The 18,223-nt window shown below is 37.4% G+C and overlaps 1 protein-coding gene and 1 long non-coding RNA gene across 22 annotated transcripts in view; one reads left to right on the top strand and one right to left on the bottom strand.

The window, feature by feature from the left end:
• Positions 1–18,223, bottom strand: part of MEI4 (meiotic double-stranded break formation protein 4) — a 129,295-nt gene that overhangs the window by 70,046 nt on the left and 41,026 nt on the right. The window lies entirely within an intron of this gene.
• Positions 133–16,389, top strand: LOC135296299 (uncharacterized). Of its 12 annotated transcripts, XR_010358373.1 has the most exons (5): positions 133–340; positions 2,046–2,151; positions 3,672–3,754; positions 3,981–4,031; positions 6,361–16,389. It is a non-coding gene; the product is annotated as an uncharacterized LOC135296299 (long non-coding RNA). The 12 variants fall into 12 exon arrangements; XR_010358366.1 differs by having other exon boundaries at positions 202–2,151; XR_010358369.1 differs by having other exon boundaries at positions 155–340; positions 2,046–4,031.

Raw genomic sequence — 18,223 nt, 5'->3', positions numbered from 1 at the left:
CGCGGACGCGCGGGCCTCGCTTCCCGCTGCCGGGGCTGGGATGGGAGGGAAGCGCGAAGGCCAGCTGGCTGCAAAGGCCGCCTCAGTCGGGAATGTGCAGGAAGGGGGAAGCCGTGGAACCCCGCAGGAGACATCTGAAGGCCCCTGGTGCTTCCGCCAGAGAAGGAAGGGAGCGGAGCTGTGGGCAGGTTTTTCGGGAGCGTGGCCTGCCTGTCCCGGCCCTGGAGCCCACTCACGCTGGGCCTGCTCAGGGTCAGGGTGGCAGAGCTCCCCATCCCCTGGGTCACCCGAAACCACCCCCCACGCTTTCACATTTCCTATCGCTGTACATTCCATTAAGGTCTCTCAAAGTGTTCTGCTGATTAATTTACGCCTGTTTAAACTTTTCTTACCTAAAACATAGCCCCATACTAGCCACTGTGCAGAAAATTAACTCTGTCCCAGCCAAAACCAGCACAGTATTGTAAGAGGAAATGGCTTCATGAAACTTCTTTCACAGTGCATTGGAAATAGAAGCTGCCTTTTAGCGGAAACTGTGAGCCAAGCTCACCAGTTAAGAAAATATCTTTGTATGAAAAACTGTGTTCTCTACACAAACTGCTGAAAATGTTGGGATAAGCCTTCTTGGCCAGAAATAGAGTCTATAGAAGCATAGAATCAGAATAATTTTGTCTGGAAAAGACCTTTAAGATTATTGTATCCAACCATTAACTCAGTACTTCCAAGTCCACCACTCAATCGTGTCCCTCAGTGCCACATCTACATCTTTTAAATACTTTCTGGGATGGTGGCTCCACCACTTCCCCAGGCAGCCTGTTCTAATGCTTGACAGCCCAGAGAAGTTTTTACTAATACTTGGTTGAGGAGGCTGAGGAGAGGACTGGAGATAAAAAATTAGTAGTGAAGTCTGACGCATTAGGTGCAGTTAGGCTTATCACAATACATCAAGTTTTTTAATAGAGGGTGATCAATCTTTCTGAACATAGAAGTATTTAGATGTGACAAACAATACACACTTTTATAACCCTCATCCCCATTTCTTGGATAATCTAAGCAGCATTATTTTTATAATGCTCTTTTCTTCAAAAAACTTGGTTCTTACCAATATAAATAGTGGAAAATTTCTGAGCTAATACACATTTTCTTTATCTTTTTTTATTTTTAAAGATTTACTTTTCTAACTACAGAAAATTATTAACACGCTGGAACTTTCACTTTAGACTTCAAGTGATAAAAATGAATGAGATGGAATAAGTTAGAAAGCATTTTCATTCTGACAGCACTATTTATTTCTCAGTGAAATTCAAGACAAAGGAAAAAAAAAAAAAACCAAACAAAAAAAACATTCTCCAGTCTTCTGTAACTGGCATATCAGCAGCTATCCTGTAATTTTCTGTGCATCTTTTGTGCATGTAAGTGATGCAGATGCTTTGCAAACTGGACATTGGAACATGCATGTTTTCATTTAATCTTTTCAGCTGAGACTGAAAGAAAAGATTCAGAGACATCAGTGCTTTTACCTCCAAACCTGTCACCTGTATGCAGAGCTGAATCTAAAAAGTAGAATTAGGCAGGGGCAGTATTATTACTGTTCTAAAAAAGAAAGTGGCTTTGCATTTTCTGAGAGTACCACTTCTGCTTGCAATTATAGGCTTATTGAGAGGCACCTAAAAGTTCTGAGGCCTTCTGCCATTAGGCAGCTGCCTGGAGAGATATTTATCACTTTATTGTTTTGTAATTGAACTGCTTTAAAAAAAAGCTGTATAAATTAAATTTTAGATGCACAGTTCCCATTTTTATATATTTTTTAATCTGAAGCTAGTAGTAGTTAGAAAGAATGTTTCTTAAACTTGCAAGTTTAAGTAACTTGCAAAGTTACTGTGCACCACTTTCAGAATACCAACCAATGTACAACTTACTACAGTTTTTAGGTTTGCTTTTAAAATAAGTTGAAGCATCCCAATGTTTTCAAGGTGGAAAAAAGCTGGTGCATGCCCACCATTAACAGAGCATCTCTAACAACTTTTTTATTCATCTGAAAGCAGCAAAATCTGGGCACAATCAATTGCAGAATCACTGAGATGTGTGTTCCTGTTCTCTTGAAGGACACTTTTCAAAAATAATGCGTAGAACTTGCATTAACTTTATTCAGTGAGTATTCCCAGTGATTACATAGAATTGTAGAATCATTGAGGTTGGAAAAGACCTTCAAGATCATCAAGTCCAATCTTTGACTGATTGGACAGCACCCTGTTAATTAGACCATGGCACTGAGTGCCACGTCCAGTTATTTCTTGAACACCTCCAGGGACAGTGACTCCACCACCTCCCTAGGCACCCCATTCCAATGCCTGACCAACTTTTCAGTGAAGTGTTTCTTTGTGACACCCAAGCAGCATAATCTAACGTACTTCATACGTAAGCAATGTCTGTGTGCACATGTATTGGTGTATGGTGCAAATTCATGTTAGATCCAATAAATAAAAAATAAGCTATCCAAACATGGGGTGATTAGCACGGAATGTAATCTCAGGTGAGACAACAGTGAAATGAAGCTTCATTTTGAAATAAGCAGTTTGTAGTTTGTGAAGGAAGCTGATTCTAGTAGTTTCACATAAATTATTTTGATATTTTTGTAAATGTCTTTTGATCTCAAGAACAGTCAAAGGATATGCCAAAAGGTCATACAAAATAATTAGCTGCTTTTCTTATTAATCAAACATAAAAGCAATGAGCTATTTAATCACAGGAGAGGTCATGAGTTCTCAGTATTTATCCAATCCACGTGCTGAATGATTTCAAACAACTGAGTGGTGAACTAAGAACAAACGCAAAAACCATGGGCTTCAATCAGTTGTTAAAAGTAAGTGTATTACATTACTGTCAAACAGGCTTGCCCTGTTCTTAGTGGATGGTTACAGTATCAGCAAGAGTTTGAGCATTAATATATTTTGAATATATTTTGATTTGGAGAACTACAGGCTGTTAGAATTTATGTGAGATCTTTGTATTTTAATGCATGTCCCTTTGCCTGAGAACTGGAAGTGTCTGAAAACACATATGAGACATGCTGTCTCAACTATCATAGCTGCAATTTTGTTTAGCTGAGGTGGGGCAAGAGACACAGTGTTTTTAAAAGCATGTGAAAATCAGGAGCAGGAGCATCAAAATCTTCTCATTTGACCCTTTTTTTCCATGTGTTTCAGTGCTATATTTAATTTTAAAAAAATTGGCATCATGATTCTTCGTTACTCAGCATCAAGCTGTTTTCAAAACAGATTATAATGTTTTTTTGATGGCTCTATTTTCTGTGTAATTCTGATGGAACCAGTATGGCTCAAGCAGTCCCTTTGAGCATAATCTGCAATTCTAAACAAATCATCTGATCCAGGATGTTCAGTGAGTTATGCAATGACATCTTTTTTTTCTCTTGAGAAACAAAGCATTATCGTCAGGAAAAAAAGGATCACATTGCAGTGTCTGATGCAATGAAAACCTTGTTCTATAAAAACAATATAAAAAGTTAGACATGGTATGAGGAGAAAAGGGAAGCAAAAAAACTTGCTATTGTTTATAGGCATCATGCCATCAATTATGAATAGATACTTCATAGTGCTTTGTCATCACTTACATAAAATTAATGACAACAGATTCCATTCCTTTCTATACAGTATATCCTAAGGAAAGATAAAACCTTTCCCTCAACGAATTTCACCGTCTGGAAATCAGTACTGAAAGATTCTGACTCCACTAGGTAAGAAAAACGATAAAAGCATGTTAGCAAGTAGTCAGAATGATACTTAAAAATTAATGTGACAATATAGCAGGTAATTTTCTGCATTTAAATTTTATCATTTATCTAAGGGTAACAAAACAGTGTTGCGAGACTTTCCTCCTATACAGCAACAGACGTCTGAGAAGAAAGAAGAATTAAAGAACATATAAAGAGTTTTCATTTAATTTAGTACTTTTTATTGTAGTTCTACAAGATTTTCTTCATGAAGTTCTCAAAAAGGCAAAGAGATAAACAGGTAATTGCTACAATATATCTGTCCTAGGATATAAAAAATACAGGTTATACTTCTATATGCAGAACTTTAACCAAACAACATATGAGCAGTCCTTGCTAACTGCCTCATAATATAGAAAATTGAATGTATTGAAGTATCCACATGATTGTGATTGAATCCTGGAACATTTTGATTAGTGTTCTTCTGTGCAAGCGTGAGGTGTCAGCTGAATCATGGGTTAGTTACAATGTCCATTTTTTTCTGTTTACTCAGCTGGGTGAGGCATAAGTTTTGATGAAGTGAGTTTCATTTCCTGGAGCATACTGGCTTAATCACACTTCACACACTAGAAAGGCCAGGTGCCCACTTGAGGGACAATGGTTGTGCTATTGCTTCTAGCACCTCGCCTGTCTAACCAGCTTAGAGCTTAAAGGATACAGAGCAAATTTTTTTCTTTCTTTCTTTTATTTCTTAGTTTGCGTCTTGTTTCCCAAAGGAGCATTGCTCCCAGTAATCACAGTGATATTCTGGAAGAGATTTGTCTCAATACCTTTTGCCAAAAATGCCCAGCTTTGGGTGAAGTTAAATAGTCTAGGCTACAGTGAGCTTTAATGTGGTGAAAGAGTAATTAACAGGCAGGAAGACAAGCACTCTGATTTTGATTCCCGCGTTCAGGTAGCATGTATTTTTCGTTAGAGACAACTGAAATTTGCCCTATTTTCAGATAAGAAATCAAATTACCTTGAGGTAATTTGTAAAATGTGAGGGGTTATGTATGATGCCACATGGCTTGCAAATATGATAATTCAAGACATGTTTTAGTCTTGGACTTGACAGTGTTGGGTGAATGGTTGGACTCAATGATCTTAGAAGTCTTTCCAATGATTCCAATGATTCTATGATCCTGTGAAGTCTCATCCAAAGAGTCATTCCTTTGATGGAAGAGCTATAATAGCAGTATTGTCTTAGTGATAGTCTTACTTGACTGGTAAGTTCTAGAAGTAAGAACTTCTACAAGTTCTTTCAAACCAAACTGAGCCAAACCAAACTAAACCAAACCAAACTCTGTATTCTGCTCTGATATTCTACCTCACCTACCTGAAGATTCACTGTAACCTGGTCAATTGGGTTGCAAGATGAAAGAGGTGGGCTTTAACACTGACACAGAAGTGAAAGGAGTTTGTGTGTGCCAGCACTCTGACTACTGAGTTATTGGACAGAAACTGGTTAGCGTAGCTATTATCAGTATTTTGTATTAATTTTAGTATCCAGATGTAAAATCACAGGAGAGTTTTTGTAGATTGTTAGCTGTATATGGACTTATGTCTGATCTACACTGGAGGAAATAGCATGTTGTCTGGCACACAGGTAAGACTTCTGATTAATGCAAGAATCTCCCCCATGGCACCTGCATTTGCTAGTTTCATCCCTCCCAGGATCCTTGGCAGTAGTGCTGAGAAGTCCCCTACTTAAAAAATCCACAATCTTTGCACCGCATAGCAACATGAAAGCTGTTTTAAGAACCTGTGCTATATTGTGGCACTGTCATGGTCATGTGCAAGCATGTTATGATAAGTAGTGCGTAATAAATCAATTCATAGAGACTGTGCAGTCCAGTTTAGTATTCAAAGTTATGCTAATGTCCTTCCTTGAAATGACCATGCTGTACTGCTCTTGTAGGCGAGGAGAGGGAGTGCCATCTGCTCAGCCATGCAAATTGTCACCATTTCATTCATTTAAAATGAGTTTTGTCAGTTTGCTTTAATTGTAAATATGTCCAAGTGAATTTAACAAGCTTAAACCATTAATTCATTCATTTTTCCTAGCGCAAAATGTAGGCTTCAGGTTAATATTAAAAATGTAGATTCTTGAAGCCCAGAATTCCTTGTATCTGGCAACTGTGTAAAAAAGATTGGAGAAGAAAAAAACCACTCCTTAGAAAAACTTAAATATTTTAGACTAGTAAAAGGAATTTCTAATGCAAATGCTATATACATAGAAGAGGTCATTTATAGAGGTACCCGTATACAAATATATATAAAAATATATTTGCTTTTAGACGGATGGATAGATAGGTACAGAGGCGACAAGGTAACCAGGTTGTGGTAAAGAGGCAAAGAAAGTATTTTTATTTATCTGATTAATATTTTTCAACTATAACAACAGGCTTCCTAGGATTTCCTTTACATGAAACTTTCCTTCCCTCAGAAAAATCCCATTACATATCCTGGGTCAGTGGTTGCTCAGCTTTACAGCTGAAGGGCTGTAGGTAATTCTAACCGATTGAGGTAGCTGTAATCAATATTGTATCTGCTTCGAAACTCTTAACCTGTGCTTCCTGTGGCTCTAGGCACTCATCAGGGAAGGGCCATGGACTGACATAAATCCTTTCTCCCGGCAGCTGGGCTGTTGCTTCAGAGAAGAAGAGCATCTGCTTGCAGCATGAGAGGGTCACATTACCATGGTTCCCACGCCCAATATAAAATGGTGGTGATATACAAATGAGAGCACCAGTAGGTACAAATGAAGATGCCATTTAAAAGTTGCATGATGTGACTCAAGTGATACAATTTAAAATTCAAATCAGTCTGTACAAGTTGTGTCCTCATGCAGCTGTCCAGAAATCTGAAAGTCTATATGTGGGACTCAGGTTGCACATTAGAACTAGAAAGATTGGGCTGTGCATATTTTAAAGGGAGAAAATTGCATGTGTCCATAAGTTGCTACAAAGAGCCATTCCATAGGAGGTTTAAGAGGTAATCACCCATCTGCTAAAATATCTGTGTTGTCTTTAATCATGTTTCTGCTGAATGAGAAGAAAACATTTAAAAAATACGTTAAAAAACCCCCAAAACAACACCCCCCCAAAAAAAAACCCAAAACCAAACCAAAACCAGGATTGCTAAACCCTGTAATTATGAAGAAAACAAGTGATTAAAAGGAATTGGCTGAAATAAAAGTGAACCTAAATTTTATTACATGTGTAATTTTGGGACTAGACATAGCTGTCATGACTTAGAGCAACATAAAACCCCTATTAAAGGGAGGACACTTCATTTAAATTGGTGGAAACCACTGTATAAGTGTAGTTCATAAAATGAACTAAATTCACTTCTGGCTAAGTTCTACTGAGATTCATTCTATCTAAATTCTAGACTTTTGTTGAAATAATTCACTGTTTGATCTTTCAGTTATGTAAAATAAATGCACAGTTCTTCATTTCAGCTGTGACATTCATTTACTCTCTAAGCTTGATTGACTCTATAACTTCTTGTCTCAAGGATTTAGGAAACAATGAAAGCAACAACTCAGCAGAGTGAAATTCTTATGTAGGTTACTTGGATAATTCATATCTGAGAATAAAGAAATATGAGTTCTGTGGAGTGCATGTGATACTTGATATATGTGCTTTATATATAATTTCCTTAAGGTCTGTAAGAAAATTAAATTGAAGTTTAATCAGAAGTTTTGCTCTGCACTGATCTGTGAGAACCTAAGGTGAAATTGGATGAAGAAATGTATTTATGGAGAGGATCCTCTTGTATTCCCATGCACCTTGCATTTGGAGAGGAGTTGTTTTCCAACAGCTTTCATAATTTCTATTTCTTCTTGAACTCTAATATTTTATTTATGCTTTATTCCCATATCTGACACACAGGTAATGTGCAGGAATACATTGAGAGCCATGCACATATGAATATCATTTTCTCAAGAGAAAATGTGTCTGTCAATAAATATGCTATGTGGCACATTTGTGACCAGGGCAGGCAGTTCTAAGATGCATTACTTGATTATTTCAAAATCAGATTTCTTCAAAGGTGCCAAAGGCAGATATATGTCAAGATAAAAGCTACATGGGTTGGAGTATAAAAGGGCAACCTAAACATTTTTCAAAGTATTCAGAAATCTGTTTGTTTGTATTCCATACCTCAGAACTACTCAGACTGGATTTTTATTACACTTTGATAATAATTTATAGTTTGGTAATGAACAAACATGAGCAATATTAGCACAACAGATCATGTTCGTAAACCTCTGTATGTCATGGTAAAAATTAAATACCTTCTCAGCCAGAATTGTGGCCATTGCAAGTGAAGTTCTGTTAAAAAAAAGTTTTCCTTGTTGTTTCATCGTTTGAAATTTTCATCTATGTAGCCCTCAGAACACTACTCCTTGCTATTAAATGTCTTCAGACATTTAAAATGTTTCAGCTTTTTAAATGCTTCAGACTGTCCAGAGTTTTTGAAAGTACTGCCAAAATTTAAAAAAACCTGTGCTACTACTGGCATTTCTTCATATGCTCAGAAACCCTCTCTTCCTCATAAGGAATTATTTCTACACTTGTTTTCAGGGCTAAAAGTTGTTCTGCCAATATTCATGAAGATGAGCTTGTCCTTGCTACTTACATTTTATTTGTGGAAAACAGATCAGATAGACTGCCTGAATGCTCTGGGAGTTCGTTCAGTTTAAAGTCAATACTGAGCCAAAGAGATGGTCCCAATGTCCCACAGATCATTCCTTAGACTGTCAATCAATACATTTCACCTGGGTCTCTCTAACTAGTAAGTCAAGTAGCAAGTAACACCAAGAGGGAAGCACACATTGGAAACATAATGCACACCTTAGTAAGTGAGACCAAGGGTCTATCTAACCCAGTTTTGTATCTCATATAGTGCAGTGGGAAAGGCTGTAAGAATGTTTTTAGAGTTTATTTACTGGCATGTATTTTCTCCATTGTGTGCTGTTTCAGCTTGTAGATACTGTTGAGCTCTTCATACTGCTGTAAATGATCGTCCTTCATTCCTGGTCAGTATTTTTTTCCTGTACTGCATCCAGCTCTGGGGTCCTCTGGGTTCCAGCATAAGAAATACGTGGACCTATTGAAGCAAGCCCAGAGGAGGGCGTCTCTAAAGATGATTAGAAGAATGCAGCACTTCTCCAATGAGGAAAGGCTGAAAGAATTTGGTTTATTCAGCCTGGAAAAGAGAACACTTTGAGGTGACCTAATTGCAGCCTTTCAGCACCCGAAGGGAGCCTACACGAAAGCCCTTTTATAAGGGCTTGTGTTAATTGGACAAGGGGGAATGGATTCAAACTAAAAGAAAGTGAGTTTAGATTAGATATCAGGAGGAAGTTCTTTACTGTGAGGGTGGTGAGGCATTGGTACAAGTCGCCCAGGGGAGTTGAAGATGCTCCATCAAAGTCAAGTTGGATGGGGCTCTGAGCAACCTGATCTAGTGAGGTTTGTCTTGGCACATGGCAGGGGCCTTGGAACTGGATGATCTTTAAGGCCCCTTCCAACACTAGCTATTCTATAATCTTATGATTCTATGATCATCCTGTTTTGCTTGTATCTTTTTGGTAAGAATGTGCCATTGCTTCAATTTTATTGAACAGAGTGAGACAGGAGATCAAGCACGGCGTGAGGGAACTAAACTTTTGTCTCCCGCTTCTCTACTAGCACCCTATCTAATGAGGTCAGTTACCCTATTTGACCCATGTGATTAAGAAAAATACTCATTAGCAACTAACTTGGACTTAAGTTTTGCCAACTTTTTTTAACCTAATTGCTTATTTATTTAGCCTTCTTCAGTGTGATAATATTTGTTTCCAAGATCATCCACTAGGTTTTCTTGTCTGTTATGTTCAAAGAAAAAGTGTAATTTATACACATAGCCTTTACTAATATAAGTAATGTTTTCTAATCTTACCTCCTTCCAAGTGTTGTTGATCATGGTCAAGATTATTTCAGCTAATTATCCACAGGAGGTAAATCGCCTGATAGCCAATGGACACTCCATTAGCAGAAAATACCAAATTCTTTTACATGTAGATTGCAAGAGTAAGTAAGATAGGAAGATAAAACTGTCTTCTATAAAGCAAAATGGAGGAGTTAATAAGGCTGACAGAGAACTTGAAGCAGCAAAGAATTTGGAAACATCAAAGAGCAGTTGGTTTCTGTTAATTTGCTTTTCTCAAAAGTGGCTGCTTTCCATTTATATTACCCTCAAAGCTCATCAACTGAATTTTACAGAGCCTTACTTCACTTCTTTGCTAGAGGAATTAATTTGATGGGTTGAAATTATGGAATTTTTTTTCTCCTTCTTTGGTGAAATGACAGCTGTAAGTCAGGATGCAGCCATATACAACATCACTTTATATTTTCCAAAAATATATATATTTATGCATCAGTTTTGAAAAACTGGTGGTTAAATAACTTGGTTATAAATTAAATAGAGTAGATTTTACATGTGTCCAAACAACTATTCCTCCAACCTAAATTCTTTGCACATTTCCAGGAGATTTATATTTTTCTAACAGAACTCACAAGATACTTTACCATTTGTAACTGAAAGAGTTGCTGTTGAGTACTGCATCAAATGTCATCCCATACAGATTTTCTATGCTTAAATTACAGTTGCTTGACTTTAATGTAGTTAGTTTGCACCACAAGGCTAAGAAAGCCCCTGTGAAATATCTAAGTAACTCACAGAAACCTTACAAAATCCTGTCAAATATGGGAACCTCTAAAAAAATCATTCTGTTTTCTCTGAACAAATTAAAAGATTATGTAAATAATCTTGAAAATAAAATTAATAATTAAAAAATGGACAGGTCCTTCACTATAAAATCATAAATGCCACTCAAATTGGACTTTTATAAGGGCTTAGACAGTGAGATTTCAAAGGAAATAATTTAAAGAAAATATTGAGTTCTTAATATCAGAAAATCATGAACATTGGATTGATTGCTACGTGACTAAAACAATTCAAACTAAAATGAAAAAATGATAAAGCATGGATTTGTATTTTCAATTTAAAGCAAAGAAACAATAAGATTATAAAATAATTTTGAGCCTCCACAAAACCTACAGGGTAAGTGTGTGCATTGGAAATTTTCACATCCTGTTCATTAGTTTCCCCTAGTATGAGTCTTGATTTCTGGGATCATCTAGAAGCTAAAATTTCTTGCATGATGATTAGCACATATAACAATTTACTGAATATTTCAAAGAGAGAAAAAACAGTAAGCAGTCATGCTTGGTAGTGAGTTCTTTAATGTCCTAGTTGTAAATATTGCCAAAAAACATGTGACAAAAATTATAAGGGTAAATGCACCTTTGATAGAAAGATGCTAAAAATATTTGATAGTTGTGATGGTTAACCTGGGCTGGGTGCCAGGTGCCTTCCAAGACACCCTGTTTTCTTCCCTCCTTAGCAGGATGCAGATGGAGTAAATAAGAAGCAGGAAAACTCATGATTCATGGTAAAGGCACTTTAATAAAGCAAAAGCAAAGGTTATACATGGAAGCAAAGGAAGATCAAAAGATTTTTTCTGTACTTCCCATCAGCAGGTGATATCCAGCCACTTCACAGGAAGGGCATTATTATGAATAGCAGTTGCTTCAGAAGACAAATGCTGTACTAATCTGCTGAGGACATCTGCTGAGCTGATGTCCTGTGGTATGGATATCCCTCTGGTTACTTTGGGTCAGCTGTCCTGGATATGTACCCTCCCAAGACCTTGCCCCACCAAGCCTACTGGGTGCAGTAGGGGAGTCTTGGAGGGACGGCACTGATGCTGTGTTATCAACACCTTTCTAGATCCCCTACAATGTACAGCACTATGAGGGCTGCAATGCAGAAAACTAGCCCTGTCTCAGACACATCCAATACAGTAGCATCTCATTTTAAAGTATGTTTTTTCATCCTGTGAAATAGGTCATTGTCTTCTGATGTCTAACATTAAATAAACCCCAAAGCCTCCTCAAAAGTGTTTTCTTGTTTAAATAGTCACTAATAATAAGAACTGAAATTAACACCAAGACTCTGAAACTGGATAGAAGTAACTGTAGAAACTTCTATAGAAACTGTAACAAAAATTGTTACAATTCCTTTTATTGTTTTCCTTTATGCAAGTCTCTGCAAGTATGTTTAAGCACATAAACATGCTACTCATGTACAATTGAACTGATTAAAAAATAATGATACACATTTGTAAGATCAAAGCAAGCATCCTTTCTTTCAAAAAATAAGAACTCTTCTGCAAAGACTTAAACATAAACAGCCATTTGGATGAAAAACAGCTGAACCTGCTTTTTTGATACCATTTTCTGAGAGGGTGATTTCTAATCACTTCAGCCATGGGTCAGTGAATAAAAAGGAAGTAACAACTGGAAATTGACCAGTATCTGCTATGGACATTACTTGTTTGTACCAGTCTCACTGCCACTGAAACGTAATCCTGAAGGAGCACAATTGACACAGTGGTTTTGACTTCATTTCAGTCATTGAGATATAACACTGTGAAGGGTACCCAGATTTTCTGAAGACTTAGATAATGTGTCCCCTTAGGTAAATGTTTTGGATGTTAAGGTGTTGATTGTGTTATCAGGAGATGAGCAGAATAGACTCTTTTTTTCAAGAAAGATTTCTCATTGGTTTGGTTCATCTCCTTTCACATATCCCTTAGAGCAGTGGGCCTTTGGGTTAGTGTCCAGGAAACTGGTATGTTTCCTTCTGAGGTCAACAGAAGACCTGCTGCTTTCCAGCTCTTAGCTGGAATCTGTCAGACTTCTGTGTAGTTGCTGGGCCAGGCAAGCAGACTCTGTGTGCAAGTTGTTTCATGCAGTTTTGCACATACACCAAGTCTCAAACATCAGGCATTGGGGTGTTGGCAGATGTAAGAAGGTGTAGGTAGGCATACACCCACCTACACCTTCAGTCATAGAATCACAGAATATGCTCAATTGGAAGGGACCCACAAGGATCATTGAGTCCATCAATGTTCTGCACAGCACCATCCCCAAGAATCACACCCTGTGCCTGAGAGCATTGTCCAAATGCTTCTTGAACTCTGTCAGGCTTGGTGCTGTGATCACTTTCCTGGGGAGCCTGTTCCAGTGCCCAGCCACCCTCCAGGAAGAAAACCTTTTCCTGATATCCAACCTAAAAACTCCTCTGACACAGCTTCAGGCCAGAAGACCCTCAGGTCCTGTCTCTGGTCACCACAGAGCAGAGATCAGTGCCTGTCCCTCCTCTTCCCCTCACGAGGAAGCTGTAACTGCAGTGAGGCCTCCCCTCAGTCTCCTCCAGGCTGAACAGACCCAGTGCCCTCAGCCTCTCCTCACACAGCTTCCCGTCAGGGCCCTTCACCATCTTTGTTGCCCTCCTTTGGACACTCTCTAATAGTTTAATGTTTTCCTTACATTGTAGTGCCCAAAACTGCCCCCAGCACTGGAGGTGAGGCCACCCCAGTGCCGAGCAGAGCAGGGCAATCCCCTCCCTTGCCCAGCTGGTGATGCTGTGCTTGAGTTAACAAAAGTGAGCTATTACTGGCCATCTTAATTAAATACCCCTTCAAAAATTATTTGCAAAATCTTTACAACAAGTAAGGATCAGCCAGGAATCTTCTGTGAAATTAAGAGAAGAGGAGAAAAATACAGAAATTTGAAAAGTAATGTGAAAATAGGGATGTTTTTAACTGATATTTTGGAGGCAAGCCAACTACTCATTTGGATTCCTACTTGCACAATTTATTTTGTCAGTCTTCTTTTTATATTGCATAAGATAAGAGATTAATAGGAAAAATAAGGACACAGAAGAAAGTTTTAAAGTACTTAAGCTGACAATCTAAGTATCACAGATGTTGAGTTTGCAGGCAGTAAATCTCTCCTCCTGCAGTGGGCAAGTCTCTCTGACTCCAAAGAGCTTTAGGAGAGTCATAGGATGCTTTGGATTCATCAGGATCACTTTCACAGCTTTCTCTGACATAAGAGAACAGTAATGTGCATTAAATGTAAGCTTTGTTGGTGGATTGGATTAATTTTACTAGTGACATAAACTGAATTTAGATGTACAAACTGTTTAAAACTTGGAGGTAAGAGCTTCACAGGTAAACCCAGCAGGCCAAATTCTGGGGTTCCTGAAGTGCTGAAGATTCAGAGGTCTGGCTCAGGTCTGGTTCAGAGTTTTTTATAGGCTGTAAAACACAAACTCTGAAAAAAGTCTTCAAGATTTGATTCACTGTACCAGTTAATATGGCACACTGGTTCCTTTGGTACTGCATTCTTTATAAATGAAAGCTTTCAAATTGAAATCAAGTTTCTGGCAATTGCCTTTCTGAGGACAAACAAAAGAACCAATAAGGAGCTGTGCAAGGGCCTTTCAGGAAGTCATTTAGGAGCTTGAAATTCTGCTTGAGAGTTTTCCCTTTGTTATTGAACTGATTGCTTCCTCCTTTGCTATCTCCTCCTCTGCCCTGCAAATGAAACATCCAGTCCTGACTTTCTGGGGAGAGTTGATGGATGAAACCGTTTCCTACTATGCACTGCTACCCAAGCTCTTTTTATCCCAAATGAATTCTGCATATGGCTGATTTTCCCCATACAAAGTAAGAAGTAAACAGAGAGTGATAGATATTGGCTTTCCATCATCTGATCTGTCAGCTGCTGTACATTAGGAAGTTATCTATGCCTTTAATTGTGAGTAGGAGAGGGATTTAGAGCTTGCAGGAGCGTAATTGTTTCACAGTAAATCTACAGATAAGCCCCTCTTCCTTACTGCCCACACAGTTCCACTGATTTCAGAATATTAAATTGTCCTTTTCCCTTCAAACGCTGGTGCCTAAAGGAAGATCTATTATCCTGAAGTCTTTGTAGCTTAGACTCTAATGGGATGCTGATATTGCAAACCAATAACTAAAATGAGGAAATATTGAAATGAAGCATAAGGCTTCTTTTATTACTGCTATAGTTTACTGCATTAATTTTTAAATATTTATATTTTCTGTCTAATCACAGTCTTAGAGTTAAAAGTTTTGATAGTTGACAAATTCCTCACGTGATGTATTCCTAGAGACAAGGTGTAAGCATCTGAGGGAGGGTAACAAAGAGGAAGGATTTCTACCTTTGACTGTGCCAGACCCTGTGAAATTTTCTTTTCAGTTTACTTCAGCAGATAAAACAGACTTGTTTTGATGTCTAATTCTCAAATTTCAGTGAATTGCTTATTCCTTATTATGAATGGTTTCAATTCAAGTGAGCAAATACCTTATGAAAATCAGGTAAATGGTCCTGTCATTAAATAAATACCTGAGGTCCCTCTGGGTTTATCTTTGTTGGGGGTTTTTGTGGTTTTTTTTGGTTTTTCTTGTTTTGTTTTTTTTTTGGGGTTTTTTTGTCTCCATCAATCTTGTCTTGTCTATGCAGTGAGGATACAAGAATATGTGCCAAAGACTACTTGGGTAAATGAGATAATGAACAGCCACAGGTGCTTGTGTTCCCCAACCTGCCTAAGAAGACAACTGATGTTGCTCATTGATATTATTAATAAGACAAAGGCACAGGAGAAAAAATATCTCTCTTTATCCATCCTCCATTCACTGGCAGGAATTAACACTACAATAACACTGCTCATGGAATATGAAGTGGTTTTGTATTTAGTATTAGTCTAATTACATTCTTTGCATCAATGGGTGACAAAAGGAAATAATGATATAAAAATGAGACAAACACTGCTTGCACCAGCCCCAGGCAGAATTTACTGTTCCTGTCCGACCTCTCTAGAAAAGCACAAGTTACTTCATGCTGACCCTGAAGATTTCATGTGACAAGAGTGACCAGGTCAGGGGACACAGAGATGTGGATCTGCAGCTGGGACTGGAGCTTCTCTCCAGGTGGACATTGAGAAGACTGCATGGACCCTCATGAGACAGTTTGCAGTGAAGTAGTGCCTCCTATAAATCCTTTGTCACAAAAAGTAGCTAATTATTGCAGTGCCAGGGATATTTGGTATTTTTACAGAGAGATGCTGATATGGTATAATAATTAGTAAAATATAGGTAGTTTATTTTTGCCTTGATTTCAATTTTTATTTCTACTGTCAGGTAGATTTTGGGAATAAAACATTTTGACTTTGTGCATCTTCTTTTAAAATCAGAGGGTACAGTAATAGCATTTGGCTTGGTATTTCCTTGAACAAGGAGGTAATTTACTTTCACAGCTGCCTTATAGAACAGGATGATGTTAAAGGAATAATTGACAATTTGTGGGATTTTTTGTGCTTGACATTTGTGTTTCTCTTTTAATTGAGTTTACAGGATTATCCTTTCTGTTCTGTGTGTATTTCAATAATCACTCAGTGCTAAAATTTTCATATAGAACTTCAAATAGATTGGAGTAACATTTTTTGTGCTGAACAGTGATTAACAAAACCCACAATTCTCTTTCTTAATTTGCTAATATGATAAAGTGGAGTGTATGCTGTTACAAAACCAACAAAAATTATGAATGTGATCCCAGTATTCTTTTGAACAATGCAATTATATGATTCTGTATATGTACAAACCTAAGTAGAAAAATAAGACTTTGACAATAGCACCAGAGATTGACTTGACTCCTTATTTACTGGCCTCTGAACCCAAATAATTTCTGTGTGCTTAAGCAAGTATTCATAATGACTCTACATTTTAAAGATAATAGTAGTCATATTATTCTATGGCTACAGGGAACAGAAATATATCTACATAGTGAGAAAACAGGCAAATGGAGGTTCAATGAAGCATTAAGCAATATTGCTAATGACAACCACAAAATAAGGCAGAGGGAAAAGAAGGTAACTGACCACTGACATTGTTCAACAATCCATAGCAGCATAAGATTAATCTTGAAACACTGACTTGTGGACCAACCAGTAAATTGCATAAATTACTTTAAGGCCTTCAACATTAAAACATTTAATGATTTATGTCATTTGCAATGTGCAGCATGTCACATACTGTTGCAATACTCAGTATATTATGTGTGACCATCTATCCAGAATATTTTTGCTAAACTTGCCTAGCTCCTTCTTGGTAAATGAGAGAATAAAATTTCATTTCCTTATGTAGTTTAAAGGAGCAAAATAAAAATTTAAAGCTACATGGAAACCATTTGTTATTTTGACATTGAAATTTCTCCTCTAAGATCCTATCTAGATCAACAAGTTTTCCTAATCTGACAACAGGGCTGTTGTTACAACTGGAAATGCTGACTCATGAAAAAGTGAATAGCTTCTGATAGTTTATTCACTTAGCTTAATAGATTTTCAGTTTTATTGAGCACTGCAAAATTGAGATTAAAAAAAAGTCTTTTAGAAGAAATCCAGTCTTCTAAAAATGTTGACGTTTTGGACATGTTAATTTAAATTTCTTCACTAATTCTAATTTTCTTGTATCAATCAGCAATACTATTATAACTTTATTTTTACCATTGATCTGTAAATTCTTGTAAACATCTCAAATAAAATGTCCAGATTCTTTTATACTTTCCTCACAAGTGAAGGAAATTTAAACTGATAAAACTGGTTGTTTACTGAAGTATTATATGAAACTTCATGCCTCCAAGGCTTTTGTTGAAATCTAGCTTTCACCTACAGTAATAAAAAAATTAATTGATGAGAGATAGGATAGCTCTGTCAGTTATATCGGTGATGACAGTAAGAGAAACAGTTTAAAAAATATATCTCCACCTTTTCAGTTCAGTGTGGGCATTTGTATGGTCTTGTGTCAAACAGTTCCGCTTTGCAATTTTGGGTGTAGATATTAGAAGCCTGACTGACGTTGCATCTATGTGTTAGACAGAGCACGTGTGTGTGTGTGTGTGTGTGTGTGTGTGTGTGTGTGTGTGTTTATTCACATTCAGACAGTTGTTTTGCATCTGCTGAGAGGAACAAAATTTTTGTTTGTGTTTTGTGTTTGTTTGTTTGTTTGTTTTACAACAGGTTGAAAACCTTTACGCCGATGCATGGAGCTGGCATTTTGTGTAGAGTTGTACATGTCTGGTACAAGTCTGCCAAGATGGAAAACTGTATTTTCCAATTCCATTGAGATTTTGCCAACAAAGATCTGACTCATACAAATTGATAATACACACTCTGAAATCTTTGTCAGTTGAAAATTTTTACAGTAATAATCTTCTTGCAGTGGTGATCAACATAGTCATGTTGTTTCAGAAAAGAGTACAAAGGAGCCACTGGAAAAAGCAAAAGATATGGAAGTATTTGACTGAAGAGCTACTTTTCCTCACTTCAGTAAATGGTCCCTATGCTAACCCCACTCTGTCATCAATCAGGTCAAATCTCTCCATCCACAAAACACGAAGTGAGAGGGAGAGTTGATTTCCTAAGGATTTTAAGGAGAAATTATGGGGCTTTTTTATTGTTTTGTCTTGTTGT

This window comes from Passer domesticus, chromosome 3 (assembly GCF_036417665.1).
Source record: "Passer domesticus isolate bPasDom1 chromosome 3, bPasDom1.hap1, whole genome shotgun sequence".
NCBI lineage: Eukaryota > Metazoa > Chordata > Aves > Passeriformes > Passeridae > Passer > Passer domesticus.
Note: the sequence above shows the minus strand (reverse complement) of the source record. Positions and strands in the feature narration are given on the sequence as shown.